The following is a 14,323-nucleotide window of genomic DNA, read 5'->3' on the forward strand; positions in this document are numbered from 1 at the left end:
CTGATTCTTATGGTGGTTTTGGGGACTGATTCTTATGGTGGTTATGGGCACTGATTCTTATGGTGCTTTTGGGCACTCATTCTTATGGTGGTTTTGGGCACTGATTCTCATGGTGGTTTTGGGCACTGATTCTCATGGTGCTTTTGGGCACTCATTCTTATGGTGCTTTTGGGGACTCATTCTTATGGTGCTTTTGGGCACTGATTCTTATGGTGGTTTTTGGCACTGATTCTCATGGTGGTTTTGGGCACTCATTCTTATGGTGCTTTTGGGCACTCATTCTTATGGTGGTTTTTGGCACTGATTCTCATGGTGGTTTTGGGCACTCATTCTTATGGTGGTTTTGGGCACTGGTTCTTATGGTGGTTTTGGGCACTCATTCTTATGGTGGTTTTGGGCACTGATTCTCATGGCGCTTTTGGGCACTGATTCTCATGGTGCTTTTGGGCACTGATTCTTATGGTGGTTTTTGGCACTGATTCTCATGGTGGTTTTGGGCACTCATTCTTATGGTGCTTTTGGGCACTGATTCTTATGGTGCTTTTGGGCACTGATTCTTATGGTGCTTTTGGGCACTGATTCTTATGGTGGTTTTGGGCACTGGTTCTTATGGTGGTTTTGGGCACTGATTCTTATGGTGCTTTTGGGCACTGATTCTTGTGGTGCTTTTGGGCACTGATTCTTATGGTGGTTTTTCGCACTGATTCTCATGGTGGTTTTGGGCACTAATTCCTATGGTGGTTTTGGGCACTCATTCTTATGGTGGTTTTGGGCACTGCAACATGTGTGTGGAGCTGTAGGTGTGGCACTTGCTTCAGTGATTACACTGCGGTGATTTCATACATCAGTTGCATCGACTTGTCCGGTCTTGGCTCATGGAAACTTCTGTATGATATCATTCTTAAGGATTCCCGTGTGTCTGTTTCCATTTTGTTGTACATGTCTGAGTATAGAGTGAGTTATGAGAATGCAATAAAGTGGAAACGCATCAAATCTGCAATGCATCTCCTGCTTGCGGCGTCGCCCGGCCAATGAAATAGATGTGGAAGTAACGGTGGAAACCTTAGGGCTGGACAAATACTGAACCATTGTGATCCCATATCCTCACAGAGCCAACACCCAAATCCAGTACAAACACCAGATGGTCATTGGTGTTATTAGCTCGCTGTATAGCCAACCCCATAACCACAATGAACCGGGAATCTTCTCCCGATAAAGCTGCGCTTTATGATGTTCTTCCCTTCTGCTTCTCCTGCTCCAACATTCCTCTCTATTCCGCTTCGCCCAACTGCACAGACACCTCCCCAGTGCTCCGCTCCGCATCTCCATGAAGCCTCACCTTCCCGGCTGGGGTCTTAGATCTGGCCCAACCAAACTTCTGTACCTCTTCATTTACTTCAAAACAACATAGAGGCTCATGGAAGAGCAAACAAATGTCATATGAGTCTATGGAAGAAGAAAGAGGAACAAGCCATGTAGGGATAAATAAAGTTTACTTATTATTATTACTTTACACTGAAGATGCCTTGTCCGTCCAGGATTGTGCCCACGAGCCCAGGAAACCGCTTCGGCTTTCGACATACATCGGACCGCAATTAGAAGGTGATTGAACGAAATTGGGCACGCTCAAACAGCACGTTAAAGCGCGGCGTTACGCGCGCTGCTTGTGAGCAAGGAGGAAGCGGACAAGCGGTAACATATAAACGTCTTTATTGTAAGACTACACTGTAACACTGTACTGTCCCGGGCTGGGCGCCCGGTGTATATCATGAGGCCACGCCTACCCCTGGTGCGTGGCCACCGCCCACTTGGTGCGCGGAATGATGTCACCACGCCAGTGGGCTTTTGTGTCCGCCACACGCGCCCCCCCAGAATTCCCGCGCACCTGGAGGGCCAGTTTGCGGGGCAGACGAATGACCCGGCCGAAGCGCCCCCTGGCGATCGGCGGCGTCCGGGGTGCAGGGATGCCAGGTGGGATGCCCCTGGCTGCCCCTGGGATGGGTGCAGGACCGGGGGGCGGCGTGGCGGCGGGGCTGGGCGGTGCCGGGGGTCCGCCCGCAGGAGGGCGGCCCCGACGTGGGGGTCGGGCCACTGGCGGTGGATGGTCCACATCGAGGTGGGCCGGCTTGAGGCGGTCTACCGAAACGCGGTCAGGAGTACCGCCGATGTCCAGGGTGAAGTGCTTCGCCCCGGTCTCCAGCACGCGGAAAGGCCCGTCGTACGGGGGCCGCAGTGGTGTCCGATGGGCATCGTGGCGGACGAAGACGTACTCCGCCGTGCGAAGCTCCGGGGCGACGTGCGTCGGTGGGTGCCCGTGGCATGCCGTTGGCACCGGGGCGAACCTCTGGGCGGTCTCTTGTAGAGCGGAGCGCTGCTGTGCCGCGGACCATGGTGCCGTGGAGTCGGGGAGGAACTCGCCCGGCACCCGCAGCGGTTGCCCGAAGACCAATTCCGCCGCGGATGCGCGCAGGTCCTCCTTGGGCGCCGTCCGGAGGCCCAGCAGGACCCAGGGGAGCCTGTCGACCCAGCCGCCGTCGCGGAGGGTGGCCCGGAGCGCGGCCTTCAATGAGCGGTGAAATCGCTCACACAGGCCGTTAGCCTGGGGATGGTAGGCCGTGGTTCGGTGCAGCCGGACCCCGAGCCCCTGCGCAACCGCCCCCCAGAGCTCAGAGGTGAACTGGGGGCCGCGGTCGGATGAGATGTCTGAGGGGGCGCCGAACCGGGCGACCCAGGTGGCGATGAAAGCCTGCGCGACATCGGCCGCCGTTGTCGACGCCAAGGGCACGGCCTCCGGCCACCGGGTGGTGCGGTCCACCATGGTGAGGACGTAGGTGAAACCCCGCGAGGGGGGCAGAGGTCCCACCAGGTCCACGTGGACGTGGTCAAACCGGCGTTCCGGCACCGTGAACGGGGCCAACGGGGCCTGGGTGTGCCGGTGCACCTTGGCGCGCTGGCACGCGAGGCACGTCCTGGCCCAGCCGCGGACGGCCTTCCGGAGGCCATGCCAGACGAACTTGTCGGCGATCAGCCTTTGGGAGGCCCTCGCGCCCGGGTGGGACAGGCCGTGGATGTCGTCAAACACCTGGCGCTGCCAGCCCGCGGGCACGATGGGGCGAGGGCGCCCGAGGGAGACGTCGCACAAGAGGGCCGCGCCCGCGCCGTCAAACGGCACCTCGGTGATGCGGAGGCCCGTGACGGCGGTCCGCAAGGCCTGGACGTCGGGGTCAGCGGCCTGGTCCGCTGCCATCCGGGCATAGTCGATGCCGAGGTGGACTGCATGGGCGACGGCCCGGGAAAGGCAATCCGCCACCGGGTTGTCCTTCCCCGCGACGTGCTGGATGTCCGTCGTGTACTCGGACACGGCCGAGAGGTGACGCTGCTGCCGGGCCGACCACGGCTCGGTGACTTTGCCCATCGCAAAGATCAGCGGCTTGTGGTCGACGAAGGCAGTGAACGCCCGGCCCTCGAGCAGATGGCGGAAGTGCTTGACCGCCAAGTGAAGTCCGAGCAACTCGCGGTCGAAGGTACTGTAATGGCGTTCGGGCGGGCGAAGCTGCCGGCTAAAGAACGCCAGCGGTTGCCAAGCTCCACGCACCCATTGCTCATGCACTGCGCCCACCGCGTAGTCCGAGGCATCGGTGGTGAGGGCGATCGGTGCATCGGGCGCCGGGTGCGCGAGCATGGTGGCGTTAGCCAAGGCGAGCTTCGCGCCTGTGAACGCCGTGTCCATCTGCTCGGTCCAGGTAACGTCGCCTTTGCCCGGCTTACCTCGGAGAGCTTCGTGCAGGGGGCGCAGGAGCTGGGCGATACGGGGCAGGAACCGATGGTAAAAGTTCACCATGCCCAGGAACTCCTGCAGCCCTCTGATCGTGCGGGGGCGCGGAAACCCCTTCACCGCCTCCACCTTGGCCGGTAGGGAGACGGCTCCGTGCCTGGTGACACGGTGCCCCAGAAAATCGATTGTGGCGGCGCCGAACCGGCACTTTGCGGGGTTCACAATTAGGCCATGCTGGCCCAGGCGTTCGAAGAGCGTGCGGAGGTGGCGTAGGTGCTCTTCGCGGGACGCGCTGGCGACGAGGATATCGTCCAGGTAAACGTAGACAAAATCCAAGTCGCGCAGGACGCTGTCCATCAGTCGCTGGAACGCCTGAGCCGCATTCTTCAGACCGAAGGGCATGCGCAAGAACTCGAAGAGTCCGAATGGCGTGATGACCGCCGTCTTCGGGACGTCCTCCGGCCTGACGGGGACCTGATGGTAGCCGCGTATGAGGTCCACCTTCGAGAAGAAGGACCTGCCCGCCAAACGGGCGGAAAAGTCCTGAATGTGGGGGACGGGGTAGCGGTCGGGAGTCGTGGCGTCATTGAGACGGCGATAGTCCCCGCACGGTCGCCATCCCCCGCCGGGCTTCGGCACGATGTGCAGCGGCGACGCCCAAGCGCTCTCTGAGCGCCGAACGATGCCGAGTCGCTCCAGGGTAGCGAACTCCGCTTTTGCCACCGCCAGCTTCGTCGGCTCGAGGCGGCGTGCCCGGGCGTAGACCGGTGGCCCGACGGTGGGGATGTGATGGGCCACCCCGTGCTTGACGGCCCCCGCCGAGAAGGTGGGCCGCGTGAGGGCCGGGAAGCCGGCGAGGAGGCGGGTGAATGCGTCCGCTGCCGGAAGCGTACAGACCAACGTGGCCGGAACCGAATCGTTCGGCAAGCCGCTTGGCAAGCCGCTCGTTGAGCTGGGCAACGCACAAGCGAGCGAGCTGAACGTCTCGGCCTGGACAAGCCGTCTGCGCTTGACGTCGACCAGGAGCCCATTAGCGCACAGGAAGTCCGCGCCAAGCAGTGCCATGGGCACGTCGGCGGTGACGAACGTCCATCGGAAAACCTGCCCTCCAAACCGCAGAGAGAGGCAGCGTTTTCCGTACGTACGGATGGGCGTCCCGTTCGCGGCAAGCAGCGCGGGGCCCCCACCCGCGGCGTGCTTGTCTGACGTGCCGGCGGGAATGACACTCACCTGCGCTCCCGTGTCGCACAGGTAACGGCGCCTGGAGAAGGTGTCCGTTATGAACAGCAGGCTGTTCGAATGGCCGGCGCTCATCGCCACTATTGAGCGCCGGCCCGGGCGTTTCCCGACCCGTTGAAGGAGCACGGCGGATGACACCGCCGAGCTTCGTGGCCGAACTTGGCGTGGAACCAGCACCAGGAGGTGGAGCTGGAGGAGCGCGGCTGGCTCCGCCAGGCCGGTGGAGTTGGCGGGTTTCCCCGCGGTGGCGGTTTTCGCCGCGGCGGTGGGCGGGGCGTGGCGGCGTTCACGAGGTGCGTATCAGCATGCTGCTGAACATCAGCGTGCTGTAGAAGCTGATGCTGTGGAACATGCTGCTGAACATCAGCGTCGAGGGCCGTGACGGCCACGCCGACGCTCGCCCGCATGTCCGAAGCGGCGAAGTACCTGTCCGCCTCGGCCGCCAATGCTCGGGGTTCCGTTAGCTCGGTCCCGGCCAACGCGAGGCGGACCTGCGCTGGAAGTTGGCGCCGGAAAAGCGCCCGGAATAGCGAACCGGGGGCTTCGTCGCCCAACAGTGACAGCATATGGTCCATTCGGACCGACGGGCGCGTCTCACCGAGCTCGGGGAGATCCAGGAGGCGGTCGGCCCGTGCGTCGTCCGTAAGGCCGAACGTGGCTAGGAGTAGCCGCTTGAGTGCCTCGTACTTGTGGCCGTTCGGTGGGTGGCGAAGGACGGACACAACTCGAGCGGCCGTGCCGGGCCCGAGGGAGGCGACGACGTGGCAATAGCGCGTGTCATCGCCGGTGAGGCGCCGAAGCTGAAATTGGGCTTCGGCCTGGACGAACCAGACTTCGGCCTGAGCCTCCCAAAATTCCGGAAGTTTGACGAAGTCGGCCATGGCGATGGCGTCGCGTGTGGAAGGATCGCTCCAGCAGATCCAACGTCGAGGGTCACCAGTAAAGCGCGGCGTTACGCGCGCTGCTTGTGAGCAAGGAGGAAGCGGACAAGCGGTAACATATAAACGTCTTTATTGTAAGACTACACTGTAACACTGTACTGTCCCGGGCTGGGCGCCCGGTGTATATCATGAGGCCACGCCTACCCCTGGTGCGTGGCCACCGCCCACTTGGTGCGCGGAATGATGTCACCACGCCAGTGGGCTTTTGTGTCCGCCACAACGTACCATTTTTCCAGAGATTATAACATGGGCTTCCCTTGCGGGATGAGACTGATAAAGCGGCTGGCTCACTGTGTACCCACAATCATGGCACTGGAACTCTTCCGAGGTGGTAATTCCTTTTACTATTAAGGTTACTTGTCTTGCCTTACATTTTAAACTTTTTGTCACAAGATATCAGGTTTTTACAACTAAAATGCCCGCCAGTCGGCCATCTCAGATCGCATCATGAAACAAAATGATGTGCATATGTATACCATCATGCATTGCGTTTGTGCCAAGTTTGAACAGAATCTGTCCATACATGTTCAAGGTATGACTGCAGACGGACGCACACTTGGACGGACCCAAGAGACCCAATCCATAAGCCCCCTCTAAGTCTAAGTCTAACTAAGCACATGATGGCATGCACATGCAGCTCATTTTCTTTTGCGATCTGATCAAAGATGGCCGACTGGTAGACTGGCGGCCATTTTAGTTGTAAAAAAACCTAATGTTGAACACGTCCTGAACCTTTTCTCGGACATGCATTTATCGTTCTTGTTCAAACTTGGCACACAGAAAATGAATGATGCGTTACATATGCACGCCATTTTTTCTCGAGATCAGATCCAAGATGGATGACTGGCAGCCATTTTGTTAATTAAACATGTCCCAAACTATTTCTTGGACATGCATGGACTGATTTTGTTCAAACTTGGCACAAAGACAATACATAAGAGTATACATATGCAGAAGATTTTGTTTTGTAATCCGAACTAAGATTGCCGAGTAGTAGACTGGCGGCCATTTTAGTTGTATAAACCCCGATATTGAACACGTCCTCCACCATTTCTCGGACACGCATTTACCGATCTCATTCAAACTTGGCACACAGATAATGAATGATGGCTTGCATATGCACAACATTTTGTTTCCTGGCCATATCCAAGATGGATGACTGGTGGCCATTTTGTTACTTAAATTTCCCCCACCATTTATCAGACATTCACCGGTTTTATTTAAACTTTGCACAAAGACAATACATGAGAGGATACATATGCAGAATATATATTTTTGTAATCCGACCAAAGATGGCCAACTGGCGGCTTTTACCTCCGTCCAGCAAAATTACTATAACCAGGGCCTTTGACATTCTATGGCTTTTTCTCCTTGTTACCTTCTCCAGAGGAGAGGGTATTGCATTTGAGTCCGTTTGTTTGTTTGTCTGTCTGTCGTTGTTTGTTTGTATGTCTGTCTGTTTGTTACTTGCCGGAAAAGATTCCGGCAAGTATGTTGATTGGTTGGTATGTCTGTTTGTCTGTCTGTCTGCCTGTTTGTGCGCAGCACTACGTCTACATCGTTGGACTTAGAATCGCCAAACTTTACACACATATTTGTCTTGCCCTGGAATAGACTGTGCCCAATTTTTAACTCTCTCGGCCCAAGGCCTCCATGATGACGTCATAATTCGATAATTCGACAAGTACAAAACTTCATCCGATCAAGATGAAATTTCTTGAGCAGAATCTAGGAATAAATTAGTTTAGAAAACAAATATTGATGACGTCATCGGTCACGTGGTTCGGCCGCCATCTTGGAAAAAACGAAAAACTTTGCACCTCTATATCTCCGAAAGTGCTTAATAGAAAAAATTGAGACATGGCTCATTGTAAAGAACTCTCCATGGGGAATAAAATATGTTAATGATGATGTCATTGGTGCCTCCATTATGACGTCATAATTCGACAAGTACAAAACTTCATCCGATCAAGATGAAATTTCTTGAGCATAATCTTGGAATAAATTAGTTTAGAAAACAAATATTGATGACGTCATCGGTCACGTGGTTCGGCCGCAATATTTGTCCAAAATGGCCGATAAAAAAGTACATTCCGGCAAGTCCTCGGTCTCTGACCGATTTTTCATCTGTTTGTCTGTCTGTCAGTCTGTTTCTGCGCAGCACTACGTCTACATCGTTGCACCTAGAATCGCCAAACTTTACACACATATTTGTCTTGCCCTGGAATAGACTGTGCCCAATTTTTAACTCTCTCGGCCCAAAGCCTCCATTATGACGTCATAATTTGATAATTCGACAAGTACAAATCTTCATCCAATCAAGATGCAATTTCTTGAGCGACATGACGGCATAAACTGGTGTAGAAAAAAAATAATGATGATGTCATCGGTCACGTGGTTCGGCCGCCATCTTGGAAAAACCGAAAAACTTTGCACCTCTATATCTCCGGAAGTGCTGAATAGAAAAAATTGAGACATGGCTCATTGTAAAGAACTATCCATGGGGAATAAAATATGTTAATGATGATGTCATTGGTTCCTCCATTATGACGTCATAATTCGACAAGTACAAAACTTCATCCAATCAAGATGCAATTTCTTGAGCGCCATGTCGGCATAAACTGGTGGAGAAATAAAATAAAATAATGATGACGTCATCGGGCACGTGGTTCGGCCGCCATCTTGGAAAAACGGAAAAACTTTGCACCTCGATATCTCCGAAAGTGCTGAATGGAAAAAATTGAGACATGGCTCATTGTAAAAAACTCTCCATGGGGAATAAAATATGTTAATGATGATGTCATAGGTGCCTCCATTATGATATCATAATTCGACAAGTACAAAACTTCATCCGATCAAGATGAAATTTCTTGAGCATCATCAAGGAATAAATTAGTATAGAAAACAAATAATGATGACATCATCAGTCACGTGGTTCGGCCGCCATATTTGTCCAAAATGGCCGATAAAAAAGTATATTCCGGCAAGTCCTCGGTCTCTGACCGATTTTTCATTTGTTTGTTTGTTTTTCCGCACAGAATAAATATGATTTTCTCTGCAACCGTTGGTCCGATTGACAGGAAATTTTCACCATATGTGCAATTCCACCTGCATAATTTTTTTTATGATAATTATGACGTCATAGCACACATGGTACGGGCGTCAATTTGGAAAAACCGAAAAAAAATGCACCTCTATAACTCCGAAAGCGCTGCATAGAAAAAATTGAGACATGGCTCATTGTAAAGAACTCTCCATCAGGAATAAAATATGTTAATTATGATGTCATTGGTGCCTCCATTATGACGTCATAATTAGACAAGTACAAAACGTCATCCGATCAAAATGAAATTTATTGAGCATCATCTAGGGATAAATTGGTGGAGAAAAAAAAACGATGACGTTATCGGTCACGTGGTTCGGCCGCCATATTTCTTTTAACACAAAAGTCTTTTAAAAAACCTGTAAACACATCCTGGCGATGGTCTGCAGTCTTTGATTGCTCTTTCTTGTTTTAATTAGTTAGATCCTTGAACACTGCAGAACATAAATCGTCTTTTTGTCACTCCCAAAACCCCTCCATTTAGTAGTACTTGAGCATATTAAATAGGGCGGTGTATGAGGATAAGAGATTTTAAAAGCACTACACTTCCACAATATTTTTAAACGATCTTTAAAATCATTATTTTATTTTATTGAAGTACATATTTGAAGAATCTGTGGGGTAACGTGTTCGATAAACACTAGTTATTTTTGTTTCAGGCATTGTGTTGTTTGTTTCTTTAGTTTTTATTCATTCATCCATCCATTGAGAGAGGAATTTCAAAAACAAATATAATCTACACACGTGGTGATACCCATAGCTGCAGGTAAACAATCAGAAAAAGTATCTTGGAGTTTGCAGGAAAGCAGATTCAATAATGGCTGCGTATTTATACTCTTGTCCTTCCTATGGGTATAGTCCCCGGGCCACTTCCAGATATGTTCACTTTTGTTGCACCCCCCCCCTGCTACCAAGGTTTGACGATTGATTTATTTTTCCTGAGCTATTTAGGAGTGGGAATCCACTTGTTGTCAATCCCAAAGCCTGCAGGGGAAAAATGTCAACAGCACTTTATGTTAGGTGGGTAGGGGTGGATAAGCGTAAATTTTCACACGCTTCAAAATGGGGGATATGGGTGTTATAGAGTCTATAGTGCTTCTTGGTATACATTAATCATGACAAGTCATACACCACTGGAAAGAGGAATGAAATACCTATCCTATGGTATATCCTTGGAATAAATCAGACAATAATTGAGGTGAATATGACAATTTGTGTATCTTCTCCGTAAATATGCGTAGCCGTTAAAAACGAATATTTCGACTAAAGCATATCTTACAATCAATCAGGAACCACTATAAACCGCCAAAGGTCAACTAGATAACCATCCCATCCAAAACCATTCCCCCATCCAAAACCTTGATCTTTTCTACCCCCGCTAATTTCACCCCAATTCCACTTTTTTGAAATACCAACTTCTGTCCTGGAAGTCCTTAGTGTTCTTGTGTTTTATACTTCTCCCTCCCCCCCCCCTTCCCACGCCCCCTCCCCCCAAGCCCTCTCCCTTCCACGCATCTCCCTGCTCTCGGATGTTGTGTTTGTGTGCTTCCCCATCTCTCCCCATCTTGTCTTCCGCTCCCTCTTTTTGTATATTTTGTTTGTCTGGTTGATTTGTTTGTGAAATAAATGTTAGCTCTTTACGAGCCTCGATTCAGTATACAAAAAAAAAAAGAAAAAAAAAAAGATCTATTAGGCCGAGAAAAATATATTTCCGGTCTCTGGTCAGCGCGCGCATCGATTTTGACCCTGCGCGTCAACAATTTTTTTTTTTCAAATTTCCAAGGGTACCTACAACAGCGCGCGCCTGTTGTTGCCGGGCCGGCGCACTATCTCGGGAAATACAGGTCTGTGAGGGTCGCCATTGGTATTGACATTCGCGCACGGTTCTCCCCTAAACAACTACGTTTAGTTTGTCCAAATCCAACCAGCCGTTCCAAAGATATGAGTAGTTGTGTGTGCCGTGACGTCATGAATCCAATCGGCTGGATATTGTCATTTATTGAAACGAAGACGTTCTTTGTCGGGTTCGTGTGAAGCAACCAGAAGGCCTAGAGAGCTGCCGGTGGTCTCGTTAGTTAGGCCTGGATCCTACCTCATTTGTCATGAAGTTGTCGGTGTCTGTGATAATCTGGTGGACTAGGCGAAGAGATCGTGGGAGACCATCGGCATGGATTCAAGCGCCTCCACGTTCGCCGTTTAGCCCAGCTGCGCATGCGCCGATTTGAACCACCCCATACAGCCCCATCTGTGCATGCACGGCTTGGATACACGTGCAGCGTGTCATCCCGTACACGAGATAGGTCCAGGGGTGTCGTCATTTGCGCATGCGCGGTTTTTCAGCATTTAAATGCTTCAGCAATCGCCTGACAGACCACTTGCGCATGTGCAGTGTTGACGCGATCGACGCATTGGAATGTTTGACGGTACGGCGAGGCGATCTCGAGAACGAAATGGCAGTCTATAATATGCTTGAAGAACTTAATGATTTTCAGAATAAATACATTTTAAAATAACTTAAGCTTGTGTTCATTATTTACAAAAAGGCCGACCAGTCCCATTGGCTGTCTTTAATTTCTCTCTGGACGGCACCACGGCAGGCCCGCAAGGCATGAGGACACAAAAAACACCTCTATATGTGCAATCCATGCTTTTCAAAAAAAACCAAGAAAAAAAAAAACCGCATCACCGCATCAATTCTGGAACTTCGGTCTGACCAGAGACCAGCAATATTTTTTTTTTGGCCTTACATTAGAAGCCTGAGGGTGCCATATGAATAAAACAGAATAAATACATTGAAAATATACCGATGAATGTACACTTTCAACCGTTTTTACCTTGCTACCCAGAAATCTGTGAATACAGTTCGTGTCGATTGCCACTTGGGGTTGGGGTTGCTCTTCAGGCTGCCTTCTGAATTTGAATTCATTGACCACTACGTGATATGTATCACATGAAAGCATACCGAATCACCTACCAATGGTGTGTTAATGATCACTTTCAGATAAATGTTCACCTCTACAAGGGACTTCACATCACGATTGGCATCAATACCTCATGCCGCGTCAGCGGACATTTTGTGTTTGGGATTGCTTTTCAGACTTAACTTCAATTTGACTTCCCTGAACAATAATTGTTGCATGTCAATAACATCATTGTCAATGTTGTGATGCAGCGCTTAAATATTTGCTTTTATTTTCTGTTTTTCAGGCTTAGCGTTGGTAACGATGGCAGAGGTGATTTTTAATCTCGATTCAAGGGCTACAAAAGTACCACGCCTTGATATCAATCCGCCAGATGCTGCCATGGATGTTTGCATATGACAGGACGAACTATGCACGCTACCTGTCTGCATACTGGTGCGAGATGGTCACACTGCCCGAGTCCCACCCGGAGAGTAACCGGTTGCTCCAAGGAGGATTCTTTGCTGTCCAGTGCAGTCGTGGCAGTGCATATGCTCAAGTAGCCGTAGATCAAACCATCGAGCAAACGATGAACAGAGATTCCAAAACGAGTGGACGGATAGTTGGCATCAGTCTCAACCGAGGTGCTGTGCAACGATGGATTCTAACCGTCCATGACAGAGCGTTGATTCTGCAGTTGTGCAAGGGAATGGCAGGCTTGACTGATGCTGGAGGTCACATACTAAAAGATTCCAGTGCTCCACGCATTCTGAAGGATGAACGTGATGTGCGCAAGGTGATCGAGACCATCGACAGCTGGGTGAATCCGTTCTCTACAAGGGATACATCTGAGCCTCTTATCAACATTGCATCCGGAGTTACAGCAACTGAGGAAATATCAGTCGACATATTGACGGGGAGGTGGGAGAGAGGTGTAAGAAATTGATGACATTGTGTTGTGTGGTATACGGGGGGAGGGGGGATTGGGAGGGAGGGGGGTAGGGGGGTTATTGTACATAGTAAATTTTGTAGTTCCATTCTGAAAAAAGTATTAATGTGATCAGCGGGACGGGTCCGATGTTTCTGGGGCGGTTTCTGGTGTTGGGAGTCGGATCGGATGGGACTGATTCTCGACAGTATGTGCTTTGTATTTGATTGTTAATCCACATGTTTAAAGAATCTCGGATCGGTTAATGTTCGACAAGTTAATGATGAAAGTCAATAAAATAAATATTCACATATAATCTGAATATGCTGATATTCGTGAAATATACGGGTGTGATGTGAAGTTCTTTGTGGAGGTGAATGTTTATCTGAAAGTGATAATTGTAGCGGTTACCTCTGGATGCACACAATCGCCTTGCACCGGCCAGAACACGGCCAGACGCGCCTCTCCCGGGCATGCCCGGACTCACTGTTCCCAGGCACGCCCGAACCTCCCGGGCACGCCCGGTCTCGTCTTTCCCGGGCATGCCCGCTCTCGCCTTTCCAGGGCTCGCCCAGAGCGTCCGGGCATGCCCGCTATCGCCTTTCCAGGGCTCGCCCAGAGCGTCCAGGCATGCCCACTCTTGCCTTTCCAGTGCTCGTCCAGAGCGCCCGGGCACGCCCAGCCTCGACTTGCCAGGCCGCAGCCAAACACGCCCGGGCAGGTCCAGACTCGCCTTTCCAAGGCTCGCCCTTGACACCCGGGCATGCCCGGTATAGCTTTTGCCGGGCAAACTTCCCGACATAAATGTGTACATATATTGCTGCCCGATAAACGAGCTTTTGGTCAGAATACCTGAGCTGTTTTGTTTCAAAAAAGCAACTCGGACGAATTCCGTCTTTGGTCACGTCAATTCTTTCGACTCGCGTTGGAGCGCAGCTCCTTCACTGGTGACCTACCGACATGGACACGGCAGTGACTCTTAAACTGCCTACCTTCTGGGAGGCTCACGCGGCTGTTTGGTTCGCCCAGGCGGACTCCCAGTTCGCCCTGTGAGGCATCACCGCGGACGACACCTGCTTCCACCACGTCGTGGCAGCGCTCGGTTCCGCCACCGCGGCCCGCGCCCTGAGCCTCCTCGAGCACCCGCCGGCTGCCGACAAGTATGACGCGCTGAAGACGCTCCTCCTCGACGCTTTCGCCCTCTCACCGGCGGCACGCGCACGGCGCCTGCTCGACCTGCCCGAGCTCGGCGACACGCGCCCGTCCGAGCGCATGGACTATATGCTCTCGTTGCTCGGTGAGCACTCTCCGGATTTTCTGTTCCGCGAGTTGTTCCTTCGCCAGCTGCCTCACCCGGTACGCCTCGCCCTGGCTGGCACGTCGATCACCGATCCCCGCGCCCTCGCCAGGGAAGCCGATAAGATCTCCTCGGCGGGC

Source organism: Myxine glutinosa, chromosome 11 (assembly GCF_964187855.1).
Source record: "Myxine glutinosa chromosome 11, kmMyxGlut1.1, whole genome shotgun sequence".
NCBI lineage: Eukaryota > Metazoa > Chordata > Myxini > Myxiniformes > Myxinidae > Myxine > Myxine glutinosa.